Source organism: Microcebus murinus, chromosome 13, assembly GCF_040939455.1.
Source record: "Microcebus murinus isolate Inina chromosome 13, M.murinus_Inina_mat1.0, whole genome shotgun sequence".
Classification (NCBI taxonomy): Eukaryota; Metazoa; Chordata; class Mammalia; order Primates; family Cheirogaleidae; genus Microcebus; species Microcebus murinus.
Window position 1 is genome coordinate 59,023,537 of NC_134116.1, and position 22,159 is coordinate 59,045,695.

Consider the following 22,159-nt stretch of genomic DNA (forward strand, 5'->3'; position numbering starts at 1 on the left):
GATGAAATAGTGTATTTTGCAGCCATGGATGAAACTGGAGGCCATTGCTGTAAGTGAAATAACCCAGGAACAGAAAAATAAATGCCACGTGTTCTCACTTATTAGCAGGACCCAAATGATGGCTATGTAAGGACACACAGGATGGTATAATGGACAGGAGGTGGTGGTGGTAGGAGTTACCCATTGGTACAATGTAACACTTCCAGTGACAAGCACACTAAAGGCCCAGATGTCACCACTGTACAATATGTACATATAAACATAATTAAACTTGTACATCCTAAATCTATTGAAATAAAAAAAATAACCGAAAAGAAAAAATACTCCTCCATTTACAACTACACATCTTTGTGAGGCTGGATTGTCTTTATATTCTTTCACTGAAACACAGCATACCTAAAGAGTAACATAGGTAAGGAAATCCAGGTGTCATTTATTAAGCCAATCAAGTAAAATAATAAAGAGATTTGCAAAAATGTAAAAGAACACTAACCTTCTTGCTAATATTTTTTATTTTGAAAAATACTTTTTTGAAAATAACTCTATCTTATGTTAACAGGTAATGTATTTATCATTATTTTTAAATGTTGTCTGGTTTTTCTAGGATTTCCAAAGAAGCATGTTCAAAGAAGTTAAAATGTAAATTTACTTCAGGAAGTCAAATGGTATTTTCCTTTAGTTCACATTAAGTTTCTCATACATATATTTTTTTTCATTTCTGATTGATATTCAATCAAGTTGAGTCCTGAGCACCTGAGTTTTGTTACCTTACTCCCTTCCCATCTTCGCCAGTTCTGAGTCAAATCACTGGTAACCTGCATGACCATTAGTGAACTAGAAGAAATACTATTTAAATCTACCTTTTTAAAAGAAGGACAAGGATGTATTTATAGCATTAAGACTCATGACCCAGTTTATATGTTTTGTAAATCTAGATTTTCTTAAACCAGATTATCTATACTAATTGATTGGTTTTTTAAATTAATTTAAAATTTACAAAAACCAAAGTCTGCTCAGATTTCTAAAGCACACAATTTTTATAAAACACCATTCTCTCATGCATTATATTACTTAAAAAAATTAAATATTAGTATACAGAGAGCTAGCCTCATTAAACTCAGATGATCTCTTGCGGCGTCTACCTACATAGCTCTCAAGCAGACTATACTCCCTAAAACTTATTGCGAAGTACTTAGGAATTTTCATTGTTATAGAGGCATTTGAGCGCCCATTTGAAGTAATCCAAGGCATCCACTCCAGAGTGCTATAGAGAGTGGAACTAAATAATGGTACAGCCATGTAAGGTTCTAAAACTCTGAATGCTAGTGTTGTACATTCTGTATTTTAGTGTAGAATGAATATGGGAATCTTTAGAAATGATTTTCAAACTCAAAAGTTGAATTTGTCCTCCAAAAATGTACACTAGCTTTTACTATTGTAAATCAAACCACATCCTCCTGATCCAACATGCCCTTTCCATTTTATGAGTCAACCACAAACAGATGCTGGATCCTCAACAGACAGAGATCCTCAAGAAAACATGAGTGGAGTATGTAACAATCCATTTGGGTCCCTACCAAGTTCCTTTGCATCTGGGCCAAGGCTGTGTTCTCAAAAATAGGCCCAGTGCATCTGGCACCCACCACATTAGGACTCTTCCCAACACAATAACAGCCCTCATCCATGGCCCTACTTCTAAATGCCTACCCTTTTCCCCTCCCAGAAGAGGAAAGTGATTTCTATACTGTGTAAAGAATCTGATCAATTTCCAGGAATAATGTTTTTGCCTTCTCTCACTTTTATAACAGAAGGATAAAATGAACTATTTCCTCCCATATCCTCCAACCCCTAGAAAATGGAGATAGTAATGCTATCATAGACTTAGGAAGGTAAATGTCCCTGAGCTAGGTCTTCTAGGGGTTGCTGAAAGTGATTCTTTTAGTCTCTTTGCAAATTACAATATTCCCAGATAATCATAGTAGGAATTGGTGCTCCTAAAGTAGATGCCTAAGGGGTCTTTTCAGTCCAGTTCTTACCAAATGGCAATAATCTTGCCCTCTTGGAGACATTTGGCAGTTTCTGGAGACATTTTTAGTTGTCACCATGGGAGACATGGGCGGAGGGGTTGCCACTAACAACTAGTAAGTACGCATTGAGATGCTGCTAAACATCCTAAAATTCTCAGGACAACTCCCACAACAAAGGATTATCTAGCCCTAAATGTCAATAGATTAAGAAACCCTGCCCCAGTCTAATGTAAAACACATGCTTCTGGGTCCATGGATATAAATAGAAACACTGCTTGCATTACTCAATAGTTCATTCAACTATTTGCATTTGTGTACTGTTTTCATTATCAAAGAGATCTGAGCCTGGCTCTAACATTTGCCAGTTGTGTGACCTTGTGCAAGGAATGTAAACTCTTCATGCCTCACCTATGAATGGAGAAAACAACTCCTCCACAACTGTCATGGAGATTATATTAGATAATACATACAAAGTACTTAGTGAATAAAGGTAGCTCCTGCTGCTATCACCATCATCATCAAACACATAGTACTACCAGGTGCTTGTGTTTGGACCTGAAAACACAGGAATTTGAATAAAGACTAGGAACCTCTCACCAAGGAGCTCACAGACACAACCAGATAAGCAAAAATACAATCAGAAGACCTATTCCACTACTCAGTAAGATACATCTTTTCATTTGCCTCTAGCATCACAGGATGCAATGATAGTCCTGATGGGGTCTTCTAGCTCTCTGGGTCCTCACTACTTCTCCCCTCCATCATGACCCAGATACTCTAGATTGGTACCTCAGGCACTTTGTGGCAGAGTTACTCTCACAACAAAGAGAAAACAGCATGCAAGTGAATGACTTCCAGTGGACCTCAGAAAGGGAACAGAATTGAAAACATCACCATGTTCAAGATTCAGCAGTTAAAGTTTCAGTCTGTGAGGAGCACACATTCAGCACATACCATCAGGCTGCTTGCTCCCGACAGCATTTTTGGCATTTGTTAGCTAGAAACTCTTAATTTAGCAGAACTAAGCATCTTTCAAGGAAAAAAATTCCCCCTGTGAAAAAAGTCTTTATAAATTATTTTCCTTACTGTATCAAGTGACTTTACCTTATCCTTCTTATATCACCTGATACAGCTTTGCTCCTTGCTTTGTGCAAAAAAGTTATAATTTGCACATACACATTATAATTTGTAACTGTAAGAATGACTGCAGTGTCACATTCACTAGAATAATGACCAATAGCATAAATAAATAGGGGTTTTAAGGAAGGTATATGCCTTAGGAGAATATCCTTTAAGCTCTACAGTTCAGAAATGAGGTTCCTGCACTGTTCTACACATTCAGCAGCAGGAAAAATTACTTGAAAGGTAAAAGCTCCATTTAGATGCTGTATATTTTTTGTTGATTTGGATTAAGCCCAAATGATTATTTTTAAGTTAATGTAGAAACACTGTGGAAAAATAAATCATGTTTTAATTGCTATAATGCTGCATCATTTACTTAAACTAGAAATGATTGGTGAATCTGGTTTTGTGGTACATCCTAAACAAGCAAATTAGTACACAGATTAACCTCTGTAATCACTCTCTAGCCAATTGCTTTCCATAATTTTTTCATGAAATTTGTTTGCATTCATGTTTCTTAATGAAGCAGGTAACTAGCCTTGCATTTTAGGAATTTGGTCCTCTTACATAGAAAAGTCTATAGTATTTGCTTTGGAGAAATTTATTGCTGATTTACTTGCAGGTAATACAAAACTCCTAATTTTGCTGAGAGGCTTCAAACCATAAGAGGACATGAGATAATTAGTTTTTGGACTATTTATAAAGCAGAGAGTTTCATTAAAAAAAAAAAACAAAAAACTCCATGGTTTCTCAACTCTATAAACCCTTCCATTCCAACCAGAATGATAAAGGAAGCACAGAAGTGTTTTCATGACAGCCTTCCTCCTTCAAAATATATCCATCAATTTCTGTAACATTAGCTGTATTATTCTGGTCATTCACAACCTTACATGCTAAGGAAGGAATATTTTTATGATATAACTGTAAAAAGTACAAATCTGTTCACTCTTTTGTTAGGGCAGTCCTAGTAGTATACTTGTCCTGTATACTTGTCTGCAGTAATGCTGTATTTGGATCCATATGTATGAAGTGTATCTGATACATACAGCGGACTATGGAGTAGATTCCCTTTGGATCAATTTACATAAGGAACCATGACCAAGTGGCCTTTATCCCAGGGATGCAAGGGTGGTTCAACATACATAAATCAATAAATGTGATTCATAAACAGAAACAAAAACAAATACTATATCATCTCAATAGATGCAGAAAAAGCATTTGACATAATTCCATACCCTTTCATGATAAAAATCTTCAACAAACTAGGCATAAAAGAAACGTATCTCAAAATTATAAAAGCCATATATGACAAACCCACAGGCAACATCATACTAAATAGGGAAAAGTTAAAAGCATTCCCACTAAGAACTGTAACAAAACAAGGATGCCCACTGTCACCGCCTGTATTCAACATAGTATGGAAAATCCTAGCCAGAGCAATCAGGCAAGAAAAAAGAAATAAAGAGTGTCCAAATTGGAAAAAAGAGATCAAACTATTCCTTTTTGCTGACAATATGATCTTATATCTAGAAAACTCCAAAGACTCCACCAAGAGACTTCTGGAATTGATAAATAATTTCAGCAAAGTCTCAGATTACAAAATCATTGTACACAAATCAGTAGCATTCCTATACACTAACAACAGTCAAGCTGAGAATCAAATCAAAGGCTCAATGCCTTTCACAATAGCTACAAAAAATAAAAACCTAGGAATATATTTAACCAAGAAGGTAAAAGATCTCTACAAAGAGAACTATGAACCATGGCGGAAGGAAATTGCAGATGTTGGAAACAAATGGAAAAACATATCATGCTCATGAATCGGCAGGATCAACATTATTAAAATGTCCATACTAGTGATTTACAGATTCAGTCCAATCCCCATCAAAATGGCAATGTCATATTTCACAGATCTAGAAAAAGTAATTCTATGGTTTGTTTGGAACCAGAAAAGAGCCCAAATACAGAGCAAAAAAAAGAACAAATCTGGAGGCATCACATTACCAGATTTTACAAAGCTATACTAAACAAGATAGCATGGTATTGGCATAAAAATAGAGACATAGAGCAATGGAACAGGACAGAGAACCCAGATATAAAACAATCCACATCCCACAACTGATCTTTAACAAAGCAGATAATACACACTGGGGAAATGAAGCCCTAATCAATAAATGGTGCTGGGAAAACTGGATAGCCACATACAGGATCCATATCTCTTACCATTCAGAAAAATTAATTCAAGATGGATAAAAAACTTAAATGTAAAGCATGAACCCACAAGAATTCTAGAAGAAAATATAATAAAACTCTTCTAGATATCAGCCTGGACAAAGAAATTTGTGAAAAAGACCCCAATGGCAATCACAGCAACATGAAAATAAATAAATGGGACTTGATTAAATTAAAAGCTTCCACACAGCTAAGGAAATAATCAAAAGAGCAAATAGATAACCTACAGAATGTGAAAAAATATTTGCAAGCTTTACATTCTATAAAGGGCTAATAACCAGAATCTACAAAGAACTCAAGCAAATCAGCAAAACATACACACAGAAACGACCTTATTAAAAAGTGAGCAAGGCCGGGCGCGGTGGCTCACGCCTGTAATCCTAGCACTTTGGGAGGCCGAGGCGGGCGGATTGCTCAAGGTCAGGAGTTCGAAACCAGCCTGAGCGAGACCCTGTCTCTACCAAAAATAGAAATAAATTAATTGACCATCTAAAAATATATATACAATAAATTAGCCGGGCATGGTGGCGCATGCCTGTAGTCCCAGCTACTCGGGAGGCTGAGGCAGTAGGATCGCTGAGCCCCGGAGACTGAGGTTGCTGTGAGCCAGGCTGACGCCAGGGCACTCACTCTAGCCTGGGCAACAAAGTGAGACTCTGTCTCAAAAAAAAAAAAAAAAAAAAAGTGAGCAAAAGACATGAACAGAATCTTTTCAAAAGAACACAAATAGTCGATATGTGAAAAAAGGCTTAACATCAGTAATCATGAGGGAAATGCAAATTAAAACCACAATGCGATATCACCTTGCCCCAGTTAGAATAGCTTTTATTAAAAAGTCCATACACAATAGATGCTGGCATGGATACAGAGAAAAAGGAACACTTACACACTGTTGGTGGGACTTCAAATTAGCACAACTTCTGTGAAAAATAGTATGGAGATTCCTCAAAGAACTAAAAGCATATCTACCATTTGATCCAGCAATCCCACTACTAGGTATTTACCCACAGGAAAATAAGTTATTTTGTCAAAAAGACACCTGAACTCAAATGTTTACTGCAGTACAATTCACAACTGCACATATGTGGAATCAATCCAAGTGCCCATCAATTCATGGGTAGATTAGCAAAATGTGGTACATGTATACCATAAAATAATACTCAGCCATGAAAAGGATGAATTAATGCCTTTTGCAATAATATGGATGGAACTGGAGACCATTAATTCTAGGTGAAGTATTTCAAGAATGGAAACAGAAACATCACATGTGCTCACTATTAAATTGGAACTAACTGATGAACACACATGTGCACGGAGGGAAGTAAAACTCAGTGGAAATCAAGTGGGACAGGGGTAGGGGAGAGGAGGGAATGGGTGGAAACCTACCTGATGGGTACAATGAACACTATCTGGGTGATGGGCACACTTATAGCCTTGACTCAAGCATACAAAAGCAATCCATGTAACTAAAAATACCTGTACTCCTATAATATTTTAAAATAAAATATTTTTTAGAAAAGGAAACAAACAAAAAGAACCAAGGAGCCTCCTAGGTTAGTGATGGAAGGAAAAGGGAAACAATTTGCTTCTAGCACAAGGTACAATGATGCCAGAAAAAAGAAGTAATGCTGAGAACACCACACAGTCTTTGAATATTGAGAGACTTCTCCAGTGGGCACACAGGATTCTGCAGTAGAGAAATTACAATAAATGTAGAACTAAAAATGAGATTGGCTTATCTGAAATCTCAGTGGGCATGAGAAATGCAAGATATTAGTAGTCCTTGTCCAATAGCATTTGTCAACTTACAGGAGATAACACTCATTCCTCAGCTATACCAAAGTGCCCGAGACATGAGGCTCTGTCACCTTGGATAGGTATAGTAAATGTCACAATAACTCCCAGTTACCAATGACATGGGGACCACATGTGGAGGCGCAGCAACTGGAAACTTTCCCCAGGGTAGAAGGGAAATAAAGGTGCTGGTGATTAGCAGTAATCAAGAGGCCTCATTCATAGAATACATGTGAGACACTCACTGGTGACTCCAGAGCTATTTGGGAGGAATATGAGACAGCCAGCTGGAGCCAAAGAAATACTGTTTTGTAACTGTTATTGTGATTTTTTTTAATCCCCAGGATGAAGTGGCTTGGGAAATACAGGAATCTTGCAGAAGTAATAATGATGACTGTGAGTAATAGCTACTTCATTTCCTATGTAATTCTTGGAATTGTTTCTGTGAAGTAGAACAACGATATCAAAATATTTCACTGGAAATTAATAAGCTCTCAAGTTAAATTATAAAATATCCTGTGATGTGAGACACAACATCCAAAAGTATTGAACCAAGTAGAAGAAACTGCTAAAAACCAATGTTTTCTCTATCTTCTCGTGATAAAACACAGAGAACATTTCCCAGTTTATTACTGCTTGGAACTTAGGAGTAGAAGAAATACTCTCTCATTTGCCTGGAGTCTAAGCGCTATGTGGGGCACCCCTGGCACCTGCCCAGTCTCTTACCCAGGGGCAGGGTCCTGGGAGGCAGACTCCTCACACACACCTGGAAGCGCAGAAGACATCCTACAGGGTCCTCAGCAATCAGACAATAGTCCTGACTCTCAGTGAACTTTCATTTCCTGAGCTCTGTACCCAGCCTCCCTGGACCTACAACAGCCACCAGTCTCTCAGCACTAGCTAATGTCCCTCACCTTGTCCTTGGGCTCGACCCATCTGATCAGGCTGCCTCTGAGTCTGGCCCTCCCTGCCAGTTCTGCACTGATGTCAATACAGATACTCTCTCAGGTAAGCCTAACTTAAGACTGTAACTATATGTTGACCTAATACTACCATCTATAGGCATTCTGTATGGTTTCAAAAATAACATATTTCCTCCATTTCTCTCTTATTTTATCAACTTTTTTTGAAACCACAGAGAAGATGAGCAAACAAATGTTGGATAGCACAGGTCTGATAAGGCCCAAGTGACCCTGACACAAAACACACTTCAGATTGCAGATTTGGGGTGTACATATATAAACTATACTGAAGACTTTGGGGAAGATTAAGAAAACTTTTTATGAGAACTTGCTTTTATTCCTGGTATAATAAGGATTACTATCATAAATTAATGCTGAATTTTAATAAACACTTTATTGGCATATAATGAAGTAAGCGTGATTTTCTCCTTTATAAAACTGATGTGGAAAATCATGGTAAACCAATCTTGTGTCCCTGCTTTAATCCCAATTTGCTCAGGTATTAACTTTGTCATATACTACTTGACTTAGCTTGCTCATATTTTCTTTAGAAATTATGCACTTATTTGACATAAAGTTCATAATATTCTCATTATATTTTCAGTACCTACAAAGAATTATAATGATGTCCCCTTTATATATTCCTAACACCCAGCTATTATTTTAATCTCTTTTTCCTTCTTTGAGCTTGCCAATTTTAACAGATTTTTTAAAAACAAAATTTTGGCTTTGATGATGGTCTGTGCTATATATTTGTTTTTTGTTTTTGCTTTAAATTTCATTATTTTCTGCTCTTCTCTTTGTATTTTCCTTCCTTCTACTTTCCTTCAGTTATTTTTCCCATCCCATCTTTTCCTAAATTTTTGAGATGGGTGTTCAGTTTTACAATTTTCATTTTTCTAACATACACATTTAAGGCTATAAATTTTCCTCAAAGATAGCACTAGTTACGTTCTATACATTTTGATATGCCAAAATTTCAGTAAAATTGGGGTCAAAATATTCTCTAATTTCCAGTGGTTTCCTCATTGACCCATAATTTATGTAGAAGTATACTTCTTAATTTTTAAATATGTAAATATCCAAGATTTTACTGTTGCTTTTGGGATTATTATTGCTGACTTGCAGCTTAAATAAATTATGATCAACTTTTGACCCTTTATAAGTTTTTAATCCTCTGAATTATTTTAGAATTGCTTTTTGGCTATCTAGCCAATATTTTTATGTTTCACATATATTAGAAAAAAATGATTTTCTGTAATTATTATGTGTTCAATGTCTTTATGTGTTCATAAGTAAAGTTTGTTATTTTATTATGCAAATATTCTAAATGCTAAATTTTTGTCTGCTCTCTCAATTACTGAAAGAGATATATCACAATCTTTTACTATCTGTGGATTTTTCCATTTCTCCCCTAATTCTGTCAATCTTTGTTTTAGTTAACTTATATTACTGAGTTTCTAAAACTTGGGGATTATTAAATTTCCAGGTGAATTAAAGTTTGCATGGTTATAAAATATTCTCTTTATATCTGGTAATGTTTTTGGCTTTAAAGTCTTCTATAGAGTTAATGTATTAAGAGCTACCATTAACCTTTTGTGTGAGGGGGCATCAGTATTAGCATTTTACACTTTTTCCATCTTTTCACTGTCAACATCTCTTGAAACTATCATTAAGTCAGGCCTTATCTAGTCTTATAATCTTTGTCCTTTAATTGGGGCATTATGTCTATTTACAATAATATGATTACTACCATGTTTGGATTTAAGTCTACCTTATTGCCATCTAGGTTTTTGTGAATATCAGTATCAACTTTAAACATGGGTATTACGAAGATTAAACAACCTTTGAGCTTTGCATAAATGCTTTGAAAACTACTTTGTCCTTCTATTACTAAATATAATTCCATTAAAGATATTCCAAAAAAAAACTGTGATGTAGGCCCTTGAATGCAGTTTCAGAGAAGTTTGAAAAAATCAAGTAATTGCAGCGTAAAAATATATGCAGTGTCCTGAGATGACTCTTTTAAAGGAAACAAAGCTCATGATATTTGGCATACAAAGGTATATTGGAAGGCTCTCAGTCAGGAATAGAAAGGGGGCCAGTGTGACAGAAAGTGGCAAGACTGGTGAGATGGGTGTGAGCTAGATCCCACAGTGCTTTGCAGTGTTGTAGACCTTGTCAGAAATGCACTTCCCAGTACATAAAGCAATGTCAAGGTGAGATTTATGTGTTTAATTGTTTACTCGGGCAGCTATGGTGAAAATTGATTAGAGAAGGCAAGAATGGAGTGGGATAGTCTTCTAAAGACCCCTCCTCCCCACAAAAAGGTGGTACCTTAGACTAGTAAAACATAAGTATGTGGCTTTGGGGTGCCTCTGAGGTAGAATCAACAAGATAGAATATCGTCTCACGTGGAAAGTAAGAAAGAGAGTGATCTCATAGGATGAAGTCCATGATTCTGGATCAGGCAATACTCTGATGGGAAGGGTTTGCAGTGAACTTATATCTACTGTAAAATCTAATGCTTACAGACCATTAATCAAATCTACTGCTTATTATTTTGCTTATTATTTCCATTATTAATATAAGTAGCTTATGAAAACCTCTCATAGTTCCACACTCTCCAATATTTTCTAATTTTTTTCTTTGTAGTTTTTGTGATAAAAATGATTTCAAATACAACTAAACAGTGTACCACATACTATATTATTCTTCTCACAAAAGACAGTATAAGGTTCAGTCAAAAACCCTCAGAGGTTCAGACCAGGTTGACACTGTGCTAAAAAAACTTAAAAAATAAAAAACCACAAAAGTTTCATTGTATTGCATTTTCACAAGGAAATAAAACTGAAATAGATAATTCTGGCAAGAGACGAATTGTTTCTTCCCTAACACAAAACTCTGGTACTGCTGCTTTCAAAAGAAGCATTTCTATTATACAACCATCATGTTTGTAATTGAAATGATAACTGTCAAATCATTACTGGACCTGCATTTCATTTAGGGTTTCAAGTTTTGAGCTGTCTCCGAAACAAAAATATAAAGTTTCTAATGGAAAATGAAACTATAAGATTGTTGAGTAAAAAAGTTTTTTTCCCCCAGTTATAAAAGTTATGTCAAAAAGTATTCAAAGAAAAAAAAAAGAATGTTTTCTGAACATTACAGAAGCTTCATTTGCTGAAGGAAAAATCCTCTCAGCAGTCATGATCTATAGACTATGGACAGCAAATAATATGGTTCCCTTATCTGTAAAAATGAAGTGGTAGACATTCCAGATATCCCTGGAATTCATAGCACAGGTATCTTAGTTCATTCAGGCTGCTGAGTAGCTGGGTGGCTCATAAACAATAGAAATTTATTTCTCACAGTTCTGGAGGCTGAGAAGTCCAAGATTCAGTGCCTGGTGAGGGCTTGCTGCCTGGTTCACACACCGCCATCTTCTTGCTGAGTTCTCACATACTGGCAGAGCAGGGCGGGAGGAGCTCTCTACTCTGTTTTATAAGGGTACTATCCCATTCATGACCTAATCACCTCCCAAACACCCCACCTCCTAATGCCATCATCTTGGGGACTAAGATGTCAACATATAAATTCTGGGGGGACATAAACATTCAGTCTATAGCAACAGGTATGTGTCGAGGCTGATTGGAGGGGCATGTATGTTGTACATGGGAACATGGAATGGGAAGGGTGTGAAGAAAGGTGAAGGGTGTCAGTGCTTTTCTTGTTTGTTACCATGATGTTTCTCCTGGGGTTGATGGATAAAGAGAGAAGAGGGAAAAATGTGGGGACTAGATAGAGTCCTGTTTTTTAAACATCACACTGTGAGATATTAGTGAATGGATCATGAACAGAATTTGTTTTAGTTAGCTAGAATACAAGATATCAGAGTGTATGGTGTGGAATACAGGTAGTATTTCATGAGTCTTTTGTTCCAAACATATGTGTGTTTGTGTGTATTGTGTGGGTATATGTAAATATGTATATATTGATTTGTCATATAAAATGTTTTCCAATCTATGGTTTGCAGTAAAAAATGTCTCTCTGAGCTATAGTATTTAAGGTTCCCTTGTCCCCTTGTCCTTCTCATAATAAAGGACTATTATGTTAAAGACCTATTGTTCATTTTTTACTTGTGTTTTTACACTTTTAGAATGAAAGGCTGAGTTTTCTCTTTATTCCTATTACCAGTAATGGAGCAGAGAAGAAAATCTTACTTCTGACTTTTTAGAATTTACTATTCCTCTTATTCTGTATCACATGTTGATTCTCTGTTAAATAGTTCTCAAGTCCCTACACATATTAGATCACAGAGCTTTCAAAGATTATGAAGATCATCTCTCTCCTTTCTCTCTTTTGTTGATGGTCTTAAAAATTGGCATATGAGGTAGCTTTATTTAAGATATATTTCTATGTAAATTATTGTCCATCTGAAAAAAGTACACAGTGAATCAGAATCACTTTCTTGCTGTATAAACTTGAACATTTATTCATTCTCTCTGAGCCTCAGTTTCTTTGGCTGTAAATTAAATAATGTTAATATTATCTCCTTAACTAGATTTTTGCAAGGAGTGGAGATGATTCATGCAAAGTGCCTGACCAAAGCAAGCATTCAATAAACGAATTTTGAATTATAATAAAATGAGAACCCAAGCACACAACTGTTTTCTTAGCCAGCCGCCTGATCTACAAGCAGGCATCTTGTTGTCTATTGTCATGAAGAGCACATTTAATCTCGTTTTATCCTGAGGGCCAACACATGGCCCGACACACAATTGATGCTTGATAAAAGTTGACAGAATTGAATTAAGGAAGGGTGCTGTTGTGTTTTCTTGATAAGAGAGTATGCTTATTGACAAAATAATTATAGAAACCATTTCTTACGTCCACATAGCTTGTTAATTTGGGGGGATAGGAGCGTAATCACAATAAGAACCGCCTATCTCCCAAATGATCCAACTACAAAGGGAACCAAAGTCAAGCTTCATCTAGTAAGCTTGACCTTACCTGGCATGAATTTAACACGTCTCTCTGCGCTGGGAAGAAGCCAGTAATTGAAAGCACCTGCCAGTCAAAAGAAGCAGAACGCTTAGGCTGAGGAGGTAGTTATATTTTTGCCTATCTTCAAAAAGGAACGAATGAATGGATAAGAGAGAACAGTTGTTTTGCTCTGAAACAAACCTACAACAAACCATAGAGAACAGAGGCCAGTACTTATTTTCTTTTAACTACTTCCTTTCTTCTGCTCCCATCTATACATAAACAACAGACACCCCTAGAACTCCACGCACTGTTCTGTCCTCTAAATTCTTAGCCCCCTTGGGTGATGGGTGCACCTCGGAGTGCCACTCTACATGGCCTCCCGGCAGCACTGTGCTGCCCTGACCACACCTCTGAGTCCAGGGGAGGTGGGAGCACCATGTTCAACAACATCTCTTTGCCATCTCAAAGGAATTCCAGATATCATTAAGACAGTGTGCCTCCAAATAAAACAGGCCGTGTGTGTTTTAGTAAACTGACAGCCATCTCTAAAGAACCCCGAGGTGCATGAAGCAACTGAGTTTTCCCATCCTACTGTCTTCAAAGTAATAAAGAAAATGCAATTCTTATGCAACTAGCCTTTCTGGCTGACCCTAGGGTGGCATTTGCTGTCTATTCTGCTATTAAACTACCTCACAAAAATAATCTTTTGTCGAATTTCTTTCTGTTTCCTCTCTCACACACATAAATAAGGGGCCCTGGGGGTGGAGGAAATGTTAGGATGGGGAGGGATGGAACGGGGCTCCTGTGAAAGGCTTCAATCAGATGCCTGATCTGTGGGCCCCGGTCACTGTGAGAGGTTACTGGGAACACTGAGCTTTCCTGGATTGGGCTCCTCTCCTTGCTTTCTGCCAAGCAGCAGGCGGACACGATTCATAAAGCAAAGCCAAAGGTCACAGATGGAGAAATGGCAAGAAACTTTCAGGGACTTGTTGATTTTGAAAACTTAATGTTCCTGCAGTGTAACAGTGTACACGTTCCCTGGGGGTCAGGAAGTTGCTGTTTATGTCAGAAAGATGCTTCAGGGGAAAATGCCTCCTCTAGGCAAATAACATAAGTCTAATTGTTGGCATCCATTATCCTCCCTCCTCTTTCACTCAATAAAATGAACCACCTTATCTGAGCTACAGTGACCTCTGATAGGTGCAGAGGAGGAAGTGGGAGGGAGTGCTATTTCAACAGGTTGAGGTCCCTACAATGGCAAGAGGCAACAAAACCATTTGCTTATGTAAAATAATGGAGCTCAGTGTTAATTGAGCTCCTGTATTGTGCCAGATAATATTTAAGTGCTAGGAATATGGTGGTGACACAGAACAAGTATTCTAGTAGGAAGAGACAAAATAGACAAGCTAAAAAATAACTTCAAATAGTTGTAAGTGATATAAAGAAGGTAAAACATGGTCATTCAATAAGAGAGGGACTGGCCATGGAATAAGGGTAGACTTTGGCAGGTTTAGAAAAGGCCTCTGGGATGAGCTGGCATTGAAGCTGAAAGTTGAAGGGTCAGAAGGAGCTGCCAAGCACTAGCTCTGTTCAGGAGCACCCCAGGCAGCAGATGCAAATGCCCTGCAGTGGCCGGTGCAGGACAGGCACTGCCTGTGAGCTGGAGCATGGTAAACAATGGGCACATGCACGAGAAGAGGTCATAGGTGGGGAGGGAGGGCCAGACCCCACAGGGGCTTATGGCTGCTGGGGAGTCCTATGTCACTCTGACTGTAAAGGAAAAACCACTGGAAGGGATCTCGATCCAAATGAATCTCCTTTGCCACCTCCCTGCAAGGAGCACTTGGCAGCTCCTTCTGACCCTTCAACTTTCAGCTTCAATGCCAGCTCATCCCAGAGGCCTTTACTAAACCTGCCAAGTCTACTCCTATTCCATGGCCAGTCACTATCTTATTGAATGACCACGTTTGATCTTCTTTATATCACTTACCACTATTTGAAATTATTTTTTTAGCTTGTGTGACTGGCTCACCACATTCTAAGGACCCATGCCTTCTAGGCCACTGCACAGAGACAAATTCTCCACACCCCCAATTTCTGCTTTTTCATTATGATTCAACCAAGACTGAACTTTGATGATAAATTGTTTATGTATAAACTAATCATAACAAATATATAAGATCTCTCACCTACCCATATACTTCTCACTATTCTCATGCTTCACAGTGACATGAACAGAAAAAAACATAACCAGAAAATAGTCAAAACAGTTCAAATTAATCTAAATTACCCTGCTCACAACATCCCTGGGATTGACTTGCCAAGTCCCCTTGTCAGACGGGATTCCCTGGAAATGAGTGCCTTCTGCAAAGTATCTCAGACATGGATAATGAAGACAGGACTAAACTGCTTTTCTTCCCATTTGAGTTGTCAATACCTCCCTTTGGGCCAATCAAGGATTATTGTTTCAACAATGCTTACAAGCTTATTGTTTGTTAAGCTGGCTCAGCCAACCATAAAATCATAGGAGAGTCAGGCCTAGCCTGTCCTCTTGCCTCTGAACTGGATCACAGTGAGTATCGCCCAGAGCTCCTCCACCCCAGGCCCACAGACCAACTGGGGAATATGGTTCTGTAGCAGAGTCTGATTTTTGCTTCCTTGAGGAAACATTTACCCAACACAATCAACTACTTTTTGTCAAGTTCATGTTCTTAAGTCTGTATCTGTTTGGTTTCCTTAAAGGAAAACAAACCTGAGATAAAAGTATGGAAATGAAATGGTTTCAAACAGCCAGAGCGCCCTGTGGAAGAGCACATTAACTTAATATGTACTTCAAGATAAATGACAAGATATGTGTATAAGGGAAGCAAACTTCTAAAAAATTCATTAATAATGGGTGAAGATAAAAGTTATCTTTGATTGAAAAAGGTAACTGATAAAGACATCAAAGAGAAAGATCTGAAAGTGAACTTTCACCAGATAAGACAAATATAGGCACAATTTGGGTTTGTTTTATTCTTCCAGGTCCAAAGGGAATACTTTTATTTTGAAAAATTTGTCAGCAAACAACTGAGGAACTTTTACTGTTTGAAAGGACTAACAATAGTGATCAGATATTATAAAACCATGTTCTGCCTGAATACATCCACGGATCTTCAGAGGGCTCACAGAACCTATGCTGAAGCTAAACAAGAGATGATCTTCTGAGAGGCTCTTCTAGAAAGTGGGACTCTCTGGTACACTAAGGAGAAAGACATCATTGTGAACCCCAGAAGAGGGAGCTCTGACCCTCAATGATGTCAGGGAAGACAGGTGCAGATCCTAAACTGGTTTGCAGGCTTCTCTTCCCCCTCCCCCCGGTGGGGGGGGCATCTACATCCAGAAACCTCAGCCCTCCCCCAGGGGGGTGACTAGAGAGTATATAAAAATGAAATAAACCTTTTTTTTTCATAAAACAATGGTTTTTAATAGTTTTAGGACTGGGCTTAAATTTCTGATTAGTTGAACGAATTATGAAGAGAAAAGGAGTTTCTCTTTCAGAAAAAACATATTTATTTGGAAACTGCCACAGTTCCTTTTGCGTCAAAAATAAAATTTCTTAAAAGCAAAACAATCCGTACCTCCCCCCCCAATAACAACCCTTTATTAGAACTATTCTAATAAGTTACAAGTGACAAAAACCCAATTCAAAGTGACTGAAATAGAAAGGAGGATTTATTGGCACACTTAACTGAAATGTCCAAGGGCTAATGGGTCCAGGTGTGGGTAGAACTAGGTACTTAAATTCTAAGAGCCTTCTCCATCTCTTAATTCTGCTACCTGTTGCACTAGCTTCATTTCTAAGTAGTTTATATCTTTAACTGGAGGCAAAATGACTACCAGGAGTTCCAGATTTACGGTGCATCATAGAGCAACCTCAATTTTAAAAAATAAAACAAAACTTCTTCCAAGAATTCAACAAATGTCCTAGGCTTGGGTCTCCTTAGCCTGGCATGGTTCAAGGCCATCCTGCGGGCTGCATGGCTGCTTGACCAGCCGGCCCTGGCAGCCAACTCCTGCAGCTGCACCGCTCGAATTCCGCAAGCTGAGAAGGGAAAACCTGAGGTGCTGTTACCAGGAAAGGAATGCAAGCTGCCATCTGAGACCAACAGATGTTTACTACATAACGTCCATGTTGTTCCCTCCATCTACCTGTTTCCTCCTCTTTTAATCAAAAGCCTATCGAAACTGAGTTCAGATATTGCTCATGCAAAATCTCTCCCCATATTCCACCGAACTGTTTGCTTGAAAATGGTTCTTTAAAAAAACAAAACTCTCCCCAGAGCCTCTTCCTTTGGTGGAGGGCCCTTCCTTAGTCCTCCCACAGCCTCCTGCATTTCCTTCTATGGTGTAATTTACTACACTTTGTGAAGCTCTCTGTAAATGTGCTTGTCTTAAGAAGGCGTCCTCAAACTACGGCCCGTGGGCCACATGTGGGTGTTTTTGCCCGTTTGGTTTTTTTTACTTCAAAATAAGATATGTGCAGTGTGCATAGGAATTTGTTTATAGTTTTTTTTAAACTATAGTCTGGCCCTCCAACCATCTGAGGGACAGTGAACTGGCCCCCTGTTTAAAAAGTTTGAGGACCCCTGGTCTTAAGTATAGTAAATTCCCCAAAGGCATTTTATCCTTCCACCTAGGACAATCTTTGGCACAAAACAGTAAAAATTTATGGAATCAGACTTGTTGACGGAGACAGTTGTTCTCTCTCAAGGTGTATCAATCAGTCCACTGTAAGATCAGGCACACCGAATTTATTCTGAAGTAACAAGGAAACAGTCTCTAGCAAAGTGTCCATCTTTAATGTCTTCATCTTGTAAATGGAAATTTGAAAATTCAGTAATAGAAATGCATATTTACCTGGCCAATATGGTTGAAACTCAGACAAGAAAAGCAAAATATTAAATGCTGAAGTACTTTAAAATAATTTATTAGGAAGTGCGAGTCCCTCTATTCAACTCAAAACCTAGTATAATAACTTTAATTCATCTCTGACTTCATTAACATTTTCAGTTCATCTTCTGACTTCACAAAAATAGAAGTTTTGTATTCCAGTCTGATCAATACTTCATGTAAAAATAGCCTATGGGAAAGCAATGCATGATTTTGGAGATGATGTTATTTTTAACACTGCTGTAATTTACCATTCCTTAAAATATACTGACTGCATAAGTAGATTCTAGAGAGTACTCTTCTATATCTTGCAAATGTGTGTGTGTGTGTGTGTATATATATACATATATATATATATACTCTGAGGCCACGGCTCATATGTCCTCTCCTCAGTCTCTGATGAAAATGAGGACTATCCCACAATAACTCAGTTCCAACATCTCAGGTTTCAGAACCATCAAATCTTCAAAGCTGTACCAAATCCCACACTCAGGTCCTACAGGTTAAGGAGAGACTACTATCAAGGCACTAAGGTCAAGGGAAAGGTAAACTGATATTAACTGTGCCAGGCTTGGTGTTGGGTATCTTACGCACAGGTAGAGACCCACCATGTGCAATTTTCCATTCAACAAGGCATCTTCCTTCGGTGCTTACCAGCAGCAATCTGGTCTCATGCTGGAGGGACCGTGGGCTGTGCAGGACTTCCCCAGAGATGGTATGAGCAGGCAGAGAACCATGTTTCCTGCTTTTTATAAGAAACTTACATTCATTTCAAGAATAGTATTGCCTACACATATTACCCACCTTGTGCCTGTTTACAGATAAGGTACATCTAATCCCTGCTTGAGATAAGATATGATTGTGCTGCTCAGTGCCTGCGTAAACCACCACAAAAACTGAGAGGGTTAAATTATTACTGGCCCAGATGACACATGAGAAAACAGAGCCACGGAGAGGTTATGTAACTTTCCCACAATAATGTTCTCAAAAAGTACAAAAATGATCCTCCTCATAAGGATTTTAAGATCTATCTTAAAAGGATACTAGTACATGGCAAAGGAGTTGTACTTTGTATTGTGCTAAAGAGTTAATCTTCTTCATCCAATGAACCTTTTGTGAAATTTCAAAGTAATTTCAATCACCAGTTTGTTATTAAAGCAAGGATGTCATAGTACAAAATATGCCTCTTAACTGTTTAAGAGTTTAGATCATAAACAACCCATATTTAGAAAGTAAAACCCTAGTGTAATCGTGTTTTATCCCAGTAACATCTCTCAAATACCCTAATGCCCAAGAGACAAGTTTTTTCTTTAAAGAAATTTCTCATAACTCTTAAAAAGATGCACAATCCTAAATTTAATTTTACTTGGCTTGTTAAAATAAAATCAAAATTGCAGATGCTATCTGCTTAAGAAAAGGTTTTTCAAATCTTCCTCCAAGCGTAACGCACCTAACACAGAATGTAGCCGACATTTGTCCATGGTGAGGCTTCAACATGGAGCAATTAAATCAAGTTTGGGGGATTATTTATCTTCTAAAAATTACATGGCCTATTTATGCTTCAGGAGCTACTGAACTTTTAAAGTTACAAAGCATTTTAATACAAACATAAAATTTTTATCTTAAAAGGTACATTACAATTTAGCCAAATTTGATAGTCATAGGTTTAATAAGCTGCAACAGTTGATGACTGCATCTGATAATACAATGACTGCAAAGTAAAAGGATATTTGGTATCTTAATACTAATTTAAATTGCACCCAATATCATCATGGCATCATTGCTCTAGCTTCCTGGGGAGGCTCTCTTATGGCTCTCTTCTCCTACGGTACACTCAGCAGAGGAGGAAAGGATGGACCCAACACAGCTGTGCCCACACATCACATCAGATAAGAGGAGGTTGTTTTGATTGATGCTCTGACTTGGGTGGGGCAAAGGCAATACCGTGTTTCCCCGAAAATAAGACCTACCCATAAAATAAGCCCTAGTAGGATTTCTAAGCATTTGCGCAATATTAAGCCCTACCCTGAAAATAAGACCTAGTGATGGGCGTGGCTATGCAGCGTATCTGCACAACCCGTACATTTCCTTGCAGAGCGGTAAAGAAGAAAAGTATCCCTTCTCATTTGTCCCATCATGACAGCTACTATCCCAGAGGTGACCGGAAAGGTGCGGACAGCCCCACCAACAAGGTCAGCTCCCCCTGTCAGGTCCCTGCCATCCTGTGTGTGCTGCAAGCTGAGGCTTTGAGGGGAAAATAACGTATCCCCTGAAAATAAGCCCTAGGGTGTCTTCTTGAGGAAAAATAAATAAAAGACCCTATCTTGTTTTCGGGGAAACATGGTATATGTAACCCAAACATTTGTACCCCCATAATATGCTGAAATAAAAAAATAAATAAAGGGTAGCATATTCAAATTCTCCTCACACTTGTGCTTCGTTAGTTTAGAACACATTCATTTTATAAGGATCTGGCTTTCATTCTTAGCCTGTCTGTATTTTAATGTCCCACAGACCTGTCCCCAGTTCCTACCTGATGCCCTGAGTCATCTCTAACCTCTGCAGGGGGGTGCAGGGACCTTTAGCCCTGTCGCTTTGAGAAATTTTTGATTCCTCACCAACCCTCCTTGAGGGTTCTGACTTAGAGAAGCAAATCCTTAAAAAGAAAATGCTTAAGTGTTTATTGGCAGCCTCAGCCTTGTGGGAGGCATTCTCCAATGTCATGACAGGGGCATGCCAGGGAAGCCACATACCAACTAATATTTTAAATTCCTAGAACCCACAGGAAAGGGTTCACCCCTGCTCTAAGAGCTGACCAGCACATGATAGTATATTTATTAACCTGGAGGATTTTAGCTAAAAATGCAGTATTTTACTATAGTCCTAGAACCCCTCTCTACTTCTTTCACTTCATATCTTATTCCCTCCTGTTTTCTTTCTCATTTACACAGAATTTCAGGGTCAGAAGAGATCCTGAAAGTTAAATGTTTCAACTCTTCTGGCTGTACGTTCTCCTCCCTTGGTATTTCTGTGCATCCCCGTGCCCCAGCTTGCTTTCCCTATCATCTGTGCAACCATTCTCCCTCCTCCAATTTGTTCTGAAATCACTGCTGCCTGCCGGGTTGGCACTCCTGGGTACAGACAGTAGAACCAAGATAGGCCTGACATAAAGGGTTTGCCTTTGTCATTAACTGAGGACCAACATGCCCAAAATGGCTCTACCTAACCTTCACCTGTCTTAATACATAAAGGTAAGAGTTTATGTTATCAGTTATCACTCAGTTATCTGTTGAGTAAATGAATGAACAAAGTGTCACTTTTCCAAGCAAATGGCACATCTGAAGACCATCATTCCTCATTAAAGTGAAAACACACCCCAGGAGAACTAAGGGAGGAGCTTCACTGGTCACAGACACCGTATTATAAATTAGTTTAATCATATTACTTTTTCCTAGTTAACCAGTCATGAGAAAAAAAATGGGTTTTATAATAATACTGAGGAAGAGAAGGTAATTTTGGGGACTGCAATATCCTATAGGGGAAAATATGAGGGGAGGAGATAGGAGATGAGAGGGCCTGAAATAGGAAATCTGGCAACCTAAAGACACCACTGACACCTAGAGACAGGTGCGAGGGGCACCAGGAGGTGAGAAAGGCACACAAAAATGAAAGACAGAAACAAATTGAACATAAATATTACTGTTTGGTTTCGAATTATATAGCTATAACACCTATGTGCTGAATTTGGAAAATTTTCATTGAGTAGTCAATGGAAACGTCATAACACAAGTTATTACCACCACGCCACAACTATTTTATTTTCCAAAACAAAACAAATGAAAAAAATGCCACCCCATAAGACAGACTGGGCTTGATGCTTGGCTGCCTTGACAATGAGGCTCAAAGAAAAAGTTTGTATTTCACTGGTGTCAAAGTACTCACCACTTCTTTAAAACAGGCTCACTTAAATATATCTGCCTTCTCTCGTTTTGATGTCATTTGTACAATTCAATTTTGCTTTGGTTTCTGGTTTTGCAAATTGTCAGTTCCTGCAGATAATGACAAGTACAGGGATTAAGGGAAGTGTAGGATAATGAACAAACA

General features: G+C 38.1%; 1 protein-coding gene across 6 annotated transcripts in view; it reads right to left on the bottom strand.

The window, feature by feature from the left end:
• ENOX1 (ecto-NOX disulfide-thiol exchanger 1) overlaps nt 1–22,159 on the bottom strand; it is a 511,925-nt gene that overhangs the window by 291,101 nt on the left and 198,665 nt on the right. For all 6 annotated transcript variants that reach the window (XM_076009424.1, XM_076009420.1, XM_076009423.1 and 3 more), the window contains one exon: nt 21,998–22,104. The gene's annotated coding sequence lies outside the window, so the exon portion shown is untranslated. The remainder of the gene's footprint in view (nt 1–21,997; nt 22,105–22,159) is intronic.